Below are 15,013 nucleotides of genomic sequence, written 5' to 3'. Positions count from 1 at the left end.
CCAGGAGCCCCCTTTGCCCATTTGTTTTCACCTTCATGGGGATTAACTTAAGCATCAATGATGCAATGCTTAACCTCTTTGAAGGGCCCTAAAAAACGGGCAAAGGGGCTCCTGGGAGGCCTGATATTGTGGCCTCCCGGGAGCCCTCTCTGCGCCTATTTTTTTTTCACCTTCAAGGGGCTCAAAAAAAGCCAAGGTTGCCATATGCTTTCATGATATCCTTGAGCACCATATGCTTTCATGATATCCTTGAGCGCCACGATTAAGCGCCTCTACTCACTAGCCACATTCCCTTGTGGGAGATTGCACATATAAAATATAATTAAGAGTGTTAAGCCTTTTTGAAGGGACCTAAAAAATGAGCAAAGGGGGCTCCGAGGTTAAGGTTAAGGCATCCTATGTGATAGGCAAAAGGGGCATTTTTTTGGTTAATAAAATGCTTTGAAGAAGGCCAAAAAAAAAGGTAGAGGGGATCCCAGGAGGCCGCAATATCGCGGCCTCCTGGGAGCCCCCTCTGACTTTTTTTGGGCCTAAGAGCATGGTCATCAAAAGGCCCAAAAAAAGTCAGAGGGGGCTCCCAAGAGGCCGCGATATCGTGGCCTCCTTGGATCCCCTCTACCTATTTTTTTCGGCCTTCTTCAAAGCATTTCATCGAGCAAAAAAATGCCCCCTCTGCCTGTCACATAGGATGCCTTAACCTTAACCTCAGCCTGTCAATAGGCTGCGTTAACCTTGCCCTATTTTTTTGGCCTTCTTCAAAGCCCCCTTTTCCTATCATAGCTGCCATAACCTTGCCCTTTCATGGGCCAAAAAATGGGTAGAGAGGTCTCCCAGGAGACCGCGATATTGCGGCCTCTTCCGGGGAGTCCCCTCTGCCCATTTTTTTGGCCCATTGTAATGTAGAAAAAAGGTTAGAGAAGACTAACCTGGATGATGTCGTGCGACCCACCCGCTCTCTTAGAGGAGTAACGGGAGTGGAAGAGTAAGGGGAGTGGAAGAGTAACGAGAGTGGAAGAGTAAGGGGAGTGGAGGAGTAAGGGAGGGTATGGAGAGGAGTAAGGGGAGTGGAGCAGTGAACAAAAAGACTAAGGGAAGGGAGTAAGGGGAGGGAGGAGTAAGGACTAACTACAAAACTACTAACTAAAAACTACTAACTAAAAACTACTAACTAAAAACTAACTAAACTAAACTAAACTACTAACTAAAGACTAAAGACTAACTAAACTAAACAAAAACTAAACTACTAACCTAGACTACTAAACTAGACTAAAGACTACTACTAAACTAGACTAAAGACTAACTACTAAACTAGAACTATAACTACTAACTAATAACCTAGAATACTACTAAAGTACTAAACTAGAATCGGCTAGAATCTAACAAGTAGTAAACTTATGTGACGTATGGTACAACATTATTCTCACAAGGATCCAATGTGATCTATATTGGGTTAGTATAGCAATTAACGGACCATAAATGGCAAAGCCATTCTATGGTCCACATTAATCCGTTTAGTATAGCCGCTATAAATGGCAATTAACGGGCCATAAATGGCAAAGCTGTTCTATCCCTTGTTGAGGTCTTGAGGAAACCTTTTCTCGTCCACTAAAATATTCCACGACTTAGAACCAAAAAACTTGATGGGAGAACAATCTCCTCACAACCCTAAGTGCATTAGATGGCACATACTAAAACATAATTGTTTATGTTTTAGTATGTGCAAATTATATGTGAACTAGATAGCTGCCACTTCTTGAATGCAAATTATATGTTTATGTATGCAAATTATATGTGAACTAGATAGCTGCCACTTCTTGAATGAGCATTCAATTCATAATATAGCATTTCTTATCATTATTTGGCCACCATATCCATTTGCGACGTTCAAGTTAGGCTATGCCATATCAGCACTTATGGATACCATCTCTCTTTCTTGTGTGCTCTTCATTGTGTTTCTTTCTCCTAGCCATCCTCGCCTTAGCATTTCTCTTCTCTGTCTCCATGCCATTCCTCATCTTTTTGGATTTCTCATTGCTCAACTCACAATGCCGTCCTTCCTTGTAATCAACCATGGTGCTCAGACTTTGGAAATTAGACAACACTCCTGTTTGTGAGGTTTCACTGCTACAACTCACTGATTTCTTTGGTTTGCAAAGTAGCGACATTGTCCTCCAAGAGGAGATAGGACTTCAAGAGGTAGGGATCATTCATTTTCCACTTGAGCTGGAAGCTGGAGAATTTGGATTCCAAATTATGGTTGTGTGTTCTCTATAGTAACAACACAGGAGGCTACACCTTCTGCCAAATTGAGGGACACTGTGAGTGTGATCATCTTGCTTAAAAAGCTCCCACTTAATCATTCATTGCATGTTGCTTTCTTGAGTGCCGAAACTATAGAGCAGGTTTCAGAGTTGCCACGACACTATAATGGCTACATTGTGTTTGAGCTTCCACCATCTCCTTTGCGGTCTGCAATGTTTGGGATGGATCAAAAGTCTAATGGTCATGTCTTGATGCTATATACTCTACAAGCTCACAAGACTCTTGCAATGGAATAGTTTGAATAAGTAGGTGTGCGGGCTACTTGAGTTGTTGCTATTTAGTTGTCCTTATATCGATCGGACAAAACTATGCAATGAAACGCAATGGAAAGGAAAATTGAGAAAAACATGTCCAGTGGGTCCAATTGATAGAGACTGTGGTTCCTTGGTATGCATTCATTGCGGTGAGATACCAATTTGTGTTGCACAATGTAAAGCTTTCATTTACTACTGCATTCCGCATGATCGTGAACATTCTTCAAGATGTGCAGTGCATGTGGGAGTTCATAAGCATCCTGTTGATGAGGGGAGCAATCGAGGTAAAAAAAAGGAAGTAGATGCAATGGTATCAGACCGTGCAAGAAAGAACCCTTTCATGTCCTACAAAATATTGAAGTTGGTGTTGCCAAAGATATTGTCATGGTGGACATGTTAATTGTTGGTAAAGAGGAAGCTACGGAGTTGGATGAGCCTGGTGTTGCCAAAGATATTGTCATGGACATGTTGATTGTTGGTAAAGAGGAAGCTATTAAGGAGTTGGATGAGCCTGGTGTTCAGTAGGCTCTTGAGACAATTAGACCATTATCACAAAGAAGGAGGATTCAAAGATCCATGTAGTCAACTAGATATGGATTAGAAGGAGTGGATTGTGGGCTTGATTCATTGTTGGATTTGAAACAAAGATGCAGATATCCATTTCTACAGAGTATCCTTTTTCCTTTGCGAGCAACAGGTTCTTGTGTCTACTCTCCATTTTGAGAGTATAGGTGTGTATGTCTATTGTGGAGATTTTGCTTTATGCTTCACATCTAGAAGAGGGGTGAAAAGAGCATTATGAGTTTATCTTTGATGCACTCATAAGTCTTTGTTGCTGACGTGGGTATTGATTCTTGAATTTTTGGCTCAAATGTTGTCGAGGCGATAGGTACAGCTTCTGGTTGGTTACCATTGTGGATTATTAAACACAAAAGTTCTTGTGTAGGTGCTGAATGCACGAGAGGGGTTAAGTGGTTTGCTTGTTGTTGCTTAGGGCTCCATTCTTGTTGAATCTTAGGTGAAGCTGTTGGGGTTGAAGTCGATGGTGAGGCTATCTTCACTTTGTTTGATTTTGGCAACCATATGATGGGATTACCATCATAGTATCCTTGTTGTTGAAGCACGTGCAAAGGCACCCATCTTTGATGAACATTATAGATAATGCCTTTGGTGTGCTTATGTTTTTTTCTTTGTACAAGCTTAGGGGACTTTTTGATGCGCTTGGAAATCCAAACTTTGGTATGACCTTAGTAGTACCCTTGTGCTTTTGCAGTAATCTTTTTGGTACCCACACTTGTTGACTTGTTTCTTTGAGGAAATTGCATAGGCTTTTGTGGACGGTGTTGTGGAGTACTTTTATTTTTCCTTGGCCTATGAGTGCCCGAGGAAGAGGCTTTGATGATCAAGGCACCCAAGTGCTTTGCAAGCAAGGGGGTTAGTTTCAATAGACATTGTATGTTCAAAGTACCCCAAACATGGCATGTTCAAATCTTGTGTAACTGGAATTCTTTCAGGATGAGTCGTAAGTGTTGGTTGACCTAACAAAACCCATAACTCGAGGGTCATCATATTTTGCTCTCGTGTTGGATAAATTTGTGCTTGAATTGTGTGACTTTCTTAGGAAGTTCCAATCCAACCATAATTCTTGGGATATTCTCCGTAAGATATGTTAGAAGTTCCAACTCTTCCACGGTCTCTTCCTCCTAGAATAGCAATTACATAATGCATGCAGGAGTGTTCAAGGTGATTGTTTGCATGGATTCATCAATTGAATACAACGAGTCATGTATCCAAGTTCCACCAAGTATGATATCACACTCAAGGGGATCTGGTGTAACATGGAATCGAAATTCCACATCTCCACCAATTGTTTGAGTAGCATAGCTCAAGTATCTTGGAACTTGTCCATTGGCATCTCTTGCAAGACCACTGTCTTTAGGTATGATTTTAGGTTGTCTCCTAATGACACCTAAGTGTCTATTTTCATGATCTTATGACTAGCTTGAGGGCCAATCAATGTGCGTTAGTGCTTAACATCATTGCCCTTATACGAAAATCTAACCATACCATGATAGAATCTTCAAGAGGAACCATGGATGTTTTAGTTTTTGTTTCAGCTTCAGATCCTGTTTATGTTTCATATTCCTATTCACTTTCATCCTCTTTTTGGCTCTCAGATTTTTCAAGAGTACCAAATGCGTACAATGGGACACTTGGTCCTCTGACAATTTTAGCTGAGGTCTATTTGGAGACTTGTGAATCCTCACAGCCCTATTTTATGTAGCTCTTTATGTCTTGGTATAACTCATGTTTAACCTTTAAAGGTGCAAGTGTTAATGCTATGTTGGCTTTACCATGAGAGAAGAGAACTCCTCAAAATGAGAATTTGAGAGACTGATTTGGTTTCGTAAGGGAATTATCGAATTCCTCATGTGCTTTTTCAATCACATAATTCGTGCAATCTACCTTTATTAACTCTTCTCTCTATAGAGAGTACATCTTCCTCTCTTGAAAGAGGAAGCGATACTCCTTAGATTCTTGTATTTTGGTTTCTTCTTTAGGATTGGCATTATGAGATTCAATTACAACTGGTGATCTTGTATGACACTCAACCATGCTAAGCATGCTCTCCTAAGCTTGCTTTTTATGTTCCGCACATATGTCATGTGATCATGATTTTTAATTTGGGGTGGTTGGGCAGGTTCTAGTTTCTTGATTGGTCTGTGAGGTGCACTAAGTGACGAATAAGAACTTGTTTCATCCTCACTTAGCGACGTACTAGAACTTATTTCATCTTCTGACTTTCTTTGGATTGTCAGGATTTCATTATGCTTGTCCATGTGACGAGAACGAACTTTCTTTTTTGTTTTTTTGTTCTCTGTATTACCCATGGGTTTTGTGGTTTGAGTGGTAGCCTTTGAGGTGGATGCATCTGCATCATGTGTAGCTTTTAGCTCGTTTGGGTTTATGTCCTCAACAGGCTCCTTTTCCCCATCCTTTAATTCAACCATGGTGTTGATAGTTTGTTGTCCCTTGTTTTTCTTGGGTTTAGAAGGTTTTACTTTCTCTTTTGGTTTCTGCTTTAAAGCATGCTCTTCTACCCATTTCGAAGTACTCTTTTGCATTCTTTTTACTGTATCTCATGCCTTGGATTGTAAGCATGCCAGCATATTCAAAGGTACCGTGGACAATCGCCCATTTTGTACACTTAAGATGTTAAGAGTTATATTTTGTGAGACAAGTTGCAGTGAAACAACTCGCCTTGGGCAATCTTGAAACGTGTATGCCATATCATTCACACATGGGTTGCAAAGTGTCGGTGACTATGGGCATGGAAGTATTCCAAACTGTGTAGTCTACCAATTTGTGAGGTCCACGACAATAGAAACACTGAAGTGTTTGCTTAACTGCTTCTCGAGCAGTTTCTACCCTTTTGACTATTTATGTTTGGTGCACGACGAGAGATGGAGGTTTTGAGTTAATTGTTTGGTGCACTGGAGATGGAGATGGAGGTTTTGAGTTAATTGTTGATGAATTGGGACATAGGGTTGTGTCATGGTGGCTAAAGGTTTTGCAATATATGCAGTACATAAAAACAGGTGCCTTGTATATGCACAATGGGGATTGGGATGGTCGTAGTGGTTGCACTAAACACAAGGCATTTTGCTGATCTTCGTACCTTCCCCGTCGTCTTGGCATAAAGGCATTCAAATTTTCTCATTGCTTCCCCATCTTACCATTGCATGTGGAGTAATGATGTTGTGACAGCTTTCCTCCATGCAGTTACTTATGCCGACATCATGGCCTTTGCATTGCTGACGTGGATCTGGCTGGCGTACACTTGGTCACTTGCTTCTTTGCTGACCTGGCCTTGTTTGGTTGTGGAATTATGATCTTTTGCGATCTGGCCACCCTTGCAACATTCTTCCATAGCTTTGTTGCTTCTTAGATTTTTCGCGTCATTGTCTTCTAGTGAGATCATGCCACAACGGATGCTCCGGACCTTGTCCTCTGTTTGTACTTCTTTTGGTGTGACTACAACCGGTTGGCCCATGTATTTTCTCATCCTAAAGCCGTTCACTGTTTTGGGAAAAGGTGTACCATCCAAGCTTTCTAATGTAAAGGCATTCTGATTGACCGGGTTTTTCACCATGTATGGTCCTATACATTGGATTTTGAATTTTCCAGGGCGTGATCCCAACTTGGAGCTGTAGACCAATACTAGGTCACCTTACTTAAAAATTTTATGCTTGAGATGCTTGTCAATCTAGGCTTTCCTTCTCCTCTGCACTATCTCCGCCTATAGAGAGCTAAGTTGTCTTTCTTGCTCTAAGGCTAGGAGCTCTTGTATTCTTTTCTCCTGAGAGTCTTCCATTAGTAGCTTTTCTTGTATTGCCACTCTTAAGCTGGGCACCACAAACTCCATGGGCATTACTGCATCTAGCCCATAGACTACCTTGAATGGTGTTTGCCCCATTGAGACTTTGTATGATGTGCGAAATGCCCAAAGGGCTACATCTAGCTTCTGGTCCCAATCATTTTTATTGTCATTTATAATCTTCTTCAGTATTTTGGTAAGAACCTTGTTGATTTCGCCTAGCCATTGCACTGTGGTTAATAGGTTGAGGACTTCTTATGATTGATTAGGTACTTTTCCATCAACCCTTTCATCACCTTGTTCATGAAATGGGTGCTCTGGTCAATGACTATTTCCATCGGCAATCCATGCCTAGTAATGTCCTTGAAGAGGAACTTCACCACCTCTTCTACGGAATTTCTCTTCACAACTTTAGCTCCTGGCCATTTGGTGAAGTAATCAATTTTTCCACAATGATGTATTCACACCTGCTGTCTTTTGTGGGTGGCTTGATTGTCAACAAAATCCATGAATAGGAATAGTGTCTGTATGGGTGAGATAGGAAATCAATCAGAATCACCGGGTTGACCCATCCGCTAACAGACATCACATTACTTTGCTTTACTATTGGTATCTCTCATGACCATTGGCTACCACAAGCCTGCTTTGCAAAAATTTTCGGGCTGTGATTTCTTTGTCCATGTGTCCTCCGATAATGCCACAGTGTGCTTCTCTTAATACTGCTTGCTGCTCATGGTCTGGGGACACACCTGCGTAGGATATGGTTAATGCTCCTTTTTTAAAGATGTTCGACAATCATAGTGAAGTTTCTACTCCTTAAGGCAATCCTTTTCTTTCTACTATCTGTAGTGTAACCTTCCGGGATCCATCCTCTAGAAACTACATCATGTCATTATACCAATTCTCTCCCACTTTTGCAGCTGCTGCTACTGTGAATAGGTTGGTATCTAAGAGTTGGTCATCCACTCCATCTAGAGCAGGTTCTCCAGAATCCGGTCTAGACAAAAAGTCTGCCACTGCATTCTCTTTTTCCAAGCGTGTGCTGGATGGTGAACTCGAACTCTTACAGTAGAAGCATCCATCTTGCTATCTTCCCCATTAGAAAGGCCTTTTTCACCACCAGATAAATGAGGGCTTGATGGTCCACATGGAAAACAAATTTTCCCAAGAGGTAGTGTCGGAACTTGTTCACAACATAAATCATGCGAGAGCTTCTCGCTCTATTGTGTTGTAGTTCCTTTCCACCCTTGTGATGGCTTTGCTAGCATAATGATTGGGTTTCATATACCCCTCTTGCTTCTCTTGCATCAATGCACTGCCCACTGCTTTGTCTGAAGCATCTATATATACATGGAATATTTCATTCCAGTCTGGGGTGGTTACCCCACTGGTGCAGTTGTGACACCATTCTCTTTAGCCATTGGAATGCTTTTTGACACTCCGACTTCCATTCATACTTTGCATCTTTCTTGGTAAGTTCATAAAATGGGTTAGCCACATGTGCTAAATATTTTAAAAATCTAGCAGGCCACTTAACCTTACCAAGGAACCTCTCTAGTTACTTAATATTTTGAGGAGCAGACATTCTGGATATGGCCTCAGCTTTAGCAGGATCTATGATCAATCCTTGGGCTGACACTATGTGTCCTAACATTGTTCCTGATCTTATTTGTAAATGCACACTTGGCTGGATTTAGCTTAAGCCTTGTATCTCTGCATCTCTACATACAAAGCCTCAGATGATAGATGTGCTTTGCCTTATCCACACCAAACACGCTGAAGTCATCTACAAAAGCCTTCATGAAGTCTGACGATAGGCAATCATAGAAGATCTCTTGCACCATTCTTTGAAAAGTGGCAAGCGCATTTTTCAGGCCGAACATCATACGAAGACACCCCATTTAGTGATGAACGTTGTTTTCTCCCTGTCTTCTGGTGTCACTGAATCCATCCAGAAATGAGTACATTTCCTTCCCAACTACCTCATCTAGAAAAGAGTTTATAAACGGAAGTGGAAAGGGATCCGAGGTAGTTGCGGCATTCAGCTTGCGGTAGTCCACACAGATTCTGATCTTCATGTTCTTTTTAGGCACTACCATAATTGGGGATATCCAAGTAACTTTCTCTACTGGCACAATGAAACCTACTCTTATTAGTCTATCAATTTCTTCTTTGACTTATTTGGCATAGTTAGGGTTCATTTTGTACCTCTGTTGTTTGACTGGTATGGCTCCTTCTCTTAAATCGATGCTGTGCTAGAAGAATTTAGGGTCAATACCCTCCATGTCCTCATATGACAAGCAAAGATGTATTGGTGTTCTTTCAGTAAGGACACCAATTCTTGCTTGAATTCTTCTTCCAGTTCCAAACTAACCTTCATAAGCTTTTCTTCTTTTTCATTTCCTAGATTCACCTTTTGTAGTCTGTCTGAGCTTACTTTTGCGGCATTTTCCTTCTGGTTCTCTTTTTGCTTCTCCACTCAAGCATAGATCTCTTGCATTTCTTCCTCTTGCTCTGAATTCTAGGCCCGTTCAACCTCTTCTGAGGCTTTCTCCTACATGATTTTGCTCAATTGTGTTCTCCTTGAGCCCTTTGTTTTGTGGAATTTGATTCTTTTTTCTTCATTTCTTTAGCTGCTTCTTTTACGTTTTCGTCTTTTGTTTCCTTATAGTGCCCCATCACTTCATCTACATGTAACATGTACGAGGGCACCAGGTTGGAATGTTTGTGGAGTATTCTATCTTCTTCATCATCATCAAAGCCTTCTGACATATTGAATATCTCCGCATGAACTTTCCTTTGAGCAAGTGTTACTGATCCCCTTACATCGAAAAGATCAACATGGACTTTCCTTTGAGCAAGTGTTACTGATCCCCTTACATCGAAAAGATCAACATGGACTTTCCACTTTTCCTTTCTGATAAAGATTCTGTTTTGGCCCCAATCCTGCTTTACTTTGCCGTGTCTCAACCAAGGCCTTCCCAATAACACCTAGTAAGACCCGGTGTGGTTTTCAATGGTTTACCTTGAGGTCTACTTGTTTGATTTTCATTTAGACATTTTTTATAATTCCTTCAGGAACCACCATTTTGCTATATCTGCCATTCTTATGTTGAATGGAATGGGCTCCCATTTGAGGCCCAATCCTACTATAGTTTCCTTCAGTAATGACATTTACTCCAGATCCACCATCCAGTACTGCATCATTGATGGGCACGTTGTTCAGTTGGATTGTGACTTTGGCCACTTCCATTAGGGAAAATGTAAACTCAATTTTGGGCCCTCTAAGAAATGCCAAGTCATCATTCTATCATGAAAAGGGGGATCGTGGATAACTCTATCCATAGTACCTCAAAACTATATCATGTAACATATCATTAGAAAGATCTTGATGAGAGGATTCTAACGCACCAACCTTCGACAAATTTGGAGTTTTTATGCTCAAGTTATGGCCTCTCCACCAAAAAGTAACCTCAAATGTTCCGTAATAACGGAAGCCTCACCCTCATTGGTCTTTATGGAATATTCCCTAGAATCTCAAAGTGCTTAAAAGGCCCAAAAGTGAGTCCAAATTTTTCCTAATGATCATCTTTGGATGTGGGGGGTTCCTCCTCATCTTGCATTCTAGGGTTTCTTCTTCTTCTGAGTGTTTCAATTCTTTGCTTAGTCTTTCAATGCCTGCCCATCAAGATTTTCGCCTTGAATCTTGGACATAAGTCCAACACTTGTCTTAGTAGAACCTGTCTATCCAGTAGCATTAATACTACATTGGTTTGCAACTCATGAACATCCTTCTTGGTTTCTTCCAAGCATATTTCATTGTTGTGCTCTGCGCGCATCTTATGCAAATTTTCACTTGCTTCTAGGAGATCTTTGATGACTTTGCATGAGCCATACTCCTTCTGCTTGCCTTGCCTTCTTTCTATTTCCTTACTGGTTTGAATCCTCACCTTCTCCTCCTATTCCCAGTCCACAGTGACCTTCTTGCCGGCTTTGGGGGTGAGTCCTGATTATCTAGCAGAGTTATTACTACACCATATTCATTTGCTTTAGCCCTTGTGACTGCCAAGATGTCTTGAACCTCCATCTGTATGTCATCCGACTATATCATGTTGGTATTTGGTGGATTTTCTTTGAGTTGCATAAGTTCCGCCTATCTTTCTTCATTATGTTGTTTTTTAATGGCACATTTTATCTTAGTGTGCTCAGGCTGTAGCATGTAAAGGTAGTGGAACCACCGGCATGTCCTTGGCTTCTTCTTCCTGATGTGAGTAATTTCTATGGTCTCTATATACCTTCCCATTCCTCGAGGTCTTCTTTCTGTCCTTCCATGCTGTTCACCACCATGGGAGCTCTATTTTTCACGTTGTACCTGCAATTCCATGTACTACAATTATACACGCCACAAATGGTACACGTTGGTGGCACTGTGTATTCCTCCTTGAGGTGGCCTTCATGTTTGCATTGAGAGTAGAACACAATTTTACAGAATTATGAGCTTTTTCTCTTTTTCATCTCTTGCATCAGCTGCAAATACCTACAGCACAAGTTTCTCGGGGCTTATTTTTACCTTCGTGGTTTTCTTCTCTTTGTCCTTCATTTTCTTCACTGCCACTGGAGTGTCCTGTGAGGTGTCGCTTGAATCATCCTCCTTAGTGTTATGACACTTTTCATGGGCTTCCTCTTTTGTCTTCTTTCTTGGCTTCTTTTTTTCCCATTTTGGCCAGCTCGACCAGATCCTTGAACTCATCTTCAATTTTTGCCTGCCTTGTGTTGTGACTGCAGCATGGATGTCTGGCTTAAGCCCTTGGACAAACCAATCTGTAACTATTTGCATTGAGGGTCGGGTCTATTCCACCACTCTCTGCCTCAAGCTTAGCAGTGTTGTTGCATAGGCTTCTACATCCACATTGTCTTGTTGAAGTTCTCTCATTTAATCACGGAGTTGAGATGTAGACTTTATCTTGCGGAATCTCCCCAGAAAAGTAGTCATGACCTCTTCATAAGTCTGGAAATGGTTGTCTTGGTATATTAATACCCACTCCATGGTTCTATCTTTGAAGGTGTTCATGAAAGCATCTCTACGGATTTGACTCAGCTCCGACTCTACCACATCCCGAGGTCTGGCCACTTTCCAATATTGCTTAAACCTCCTTACATGCAAATCTTTATCTTCCCCTTTCTCTCCTGAGAACACAGAGAAATTTTTGGCTAATGATCCCATGGCTCCCTTTGGACCTTTTTCGGGTGTTTTATTGCTATGGTTATTCTTTCAGATTTTGTTGCTCCACCCTTCTTGGGCTTCCTGGACTTGGAATGTGCAACAGCTTCTAGCTCTTGGCACTCCTTTTCTTGGTCCAAATTATGCTTGAAACTTGACACTCCCTCTTGCTCGTGTGGGGTTGTAGAAGTTTTCGCATTATCTTCTTGGTTGAAACTGTGCGAGACACTCTAAGCTACGAGCTTCCTAGAGGGTTTCTTGGAAGGCATTACTTTTCTCCATTCTTAGGTTCATAATCATGCGAAAGGCATGCCTAAATTTATTTTTACTAGTTGGGTTGTGTGGTGAAAGGTTCTCCGTGCACTGACCTTCCCAAAAAATCCCCTCCATGTTATGGCTTCTTCGTAGACTTGTTTTAGGGATCTATTTCTAGCAAGATTAGTTTGAGTGGAACCAAAACTTTCTTTTTCACGGTTTCCTTTGCTTGAAGGTACAGAATGCTATTGAGCGGACATTTTTCCACCTCGTCGCGAGTTTCCAAAAAGGAGAGATTTTTGGCCCGGTTATGGTAGAGGTTTCTCTTAGTAGGAGGTTTTCGAGCAGAGCGGAGTTGCATTCCCCAGCAGGATCGTCACGTGTTTCTCAATGACTTCCCTTTCATCGAAATGGCAAGGCAGTAGTCCAAGGTAAGAGACCAGGCAAGGCAGTAGTTTGAGGTAACAGACCAGTCAAGCAATGCCATGGGAGACGTGTAGCCACCCACCAGATCTTCTGGATTCGAACACTAACTCTAGAGTGGTCAGGGGGACTCTCAGAACACCGCTCAGCTTTAGAACTTCACACACTCTCACTCTGCTCTCACACCGCTACTACACAACTCTCTCACTCTCTTTCACGTGCACAGCATGTTTATCAAAACAGAGACACAAAACTCTTAATCAACACATAACCAACAGTACACAGAGATAAAGTGAATGGCAATATTTCTCTTGTTTAATGTATTACTTTCTCAGTACAAGTCACTATAGAGCAACTGTTCGATACATTAAGGCTATGACCTCCTAAGAACTATGACTATGTTAAGCTTCACATCATTGGCTGTCAACTACTAGTTGTAAGCTAACTGCAACATTCAACCTCTGTAACCTTCAACTAGTGCATCCCGTTGCTAACCTTGCATTAGTGACCAACCATCCTTTTAAGCTTAGTCTTCTTGATCTTGGCAATGGCTACTCTGTTGGTTACATCTCACCACCTTCACACGTGCAGTACTAAGGTGGTGCTCACGATGTGGAAGGTCATTAGATTGAGCATTCTGTCGCCACACCACTGAGCCGTTGGGCACAACACTTACATGGAAGCTCAATGGAAAGAGTGGCGAGATGTCAATTCAGAGCACCTACAAGATGGATTCACGCAACCATCAAAGGCTAATTTTTTAAACCTAGGGTACAATTGAACATTAGCCCACGTGGCGACTTCCTTGGTTTCACAAAGATCGCGTCTACAGAGACACATATAGGCACTGGTAGAAGTACATAGAGAAGCTAGTAGACAATGAATATCTAGTCAATTTTCAAAGGCTGCCATCATTGCCACAAGGAGAACATATATAGATGAAGATTGGATGAGGTAGGTAATTTTGGACGACCACCACAATTTAGAAGATTTTGATGTACAAACGGCCTGCAAAATCTTTACGACTCTTTTGATTTGCTTAGAAAATTTTGAAGATGTAAAAATAAAAAGGGCTGGCACAATTATTATGAACACCCTCTCCAATAGCTTACATTTTACCTTGCCATAGGACCAACTCATCGCCAGATCTATCGGTACTATGAGTGAGTCAGATATCTACCTTCCCACATGACATACAAACATTCGACAGGAGTGAAGGAGTTTTTCCAAGTGGGCATGATGTCCAAGGTTTTCCAACACTTCTCCTTCAACCCACTCCGATTTAAAGCCCTACGTCATAATTTTTTTGCCAACCCTATGGTATTTAGATAGATGCTTTCGAGGGCTAAAGCTAGTCTAGGCAAGGGGGGTTGTTACTACTTTTTCTATACACATGATGTGGTTCTCTACATATGGCCAAGGGCCCAACCCTGTAATGAAAGCCGGCCATATAAGGCTTGTAAACTAGTAATGGGCACCCCATAAGTGTGGGAGCAAACCCCATTGTGTATAAGTGACTTATGGAGATTTATAAAGACATTATGGGTAATACAATCTACCTTGAGAGTTCAAGCTTGGAGAGCTATTTTACTTGCATTGTCTTGTGATTTCATGTCTCTTGTTGCTTCCATTTTCTTGCATGTCTATGGCTATGAATCTTGCTTGCTTGCATGGCACTTGGTTGAGTGCATATTGAGAGCTTGAAGCTTACATGGTTCAATTCTTGTGGTTGCTAGTTGTGGAGAGAGAGAGAGAGAGAGAGAGAGAGAGAGAGAGAGAGAGAGAGTGGGGAGAAAGCTTTCTAGCTCCCTCTCATGGCAGTTGGATTGTAAAGAGTTAAAACAATATGAATGATAGAGCTCAAGGGTTTGACACCCCTTGAGGCTTTTATTTCCCGTGATCAATATTCTTCCGTGCTCTAGATAGGTTGCACTCTTTGGTAAAGACAATGCTTGTTGTGAAGCTATAACTTCCCCTTAACAGAGAGTTAGCTAGTTCGAGTGAAAAATATATATATATATATATATATATATATATATATATATAGAGAGAGAGAGAGAGAGAGAGAGAGAGAGAGAGAGGTTATAAGGGGAGAGAGCTAGAGAGAGAGAGGTGTTACAAGGGACAGAGAATCAAAATTTTGTTTTGTTTTAAATGAGA

This window comes from Cibotium barometz, chromosome 23 (genome assembly GCF_041138505.1).
Source record: "Cibotium barometz isolate CiBa-2024 chromosome 23, ASM4113850v1, whole genome shotgun sequence".
NCBI lineage: Eukaryota > Viridiplantae > Streptophyta > Polypodiopsida > Cyatheales > Cibotiaceae > Cibotium > Cibotium barometz.
The sequence above is the reverse complement of the archived record's forward strand: the minus strand, read 5'-3'. Positions refer to the sequence as shown.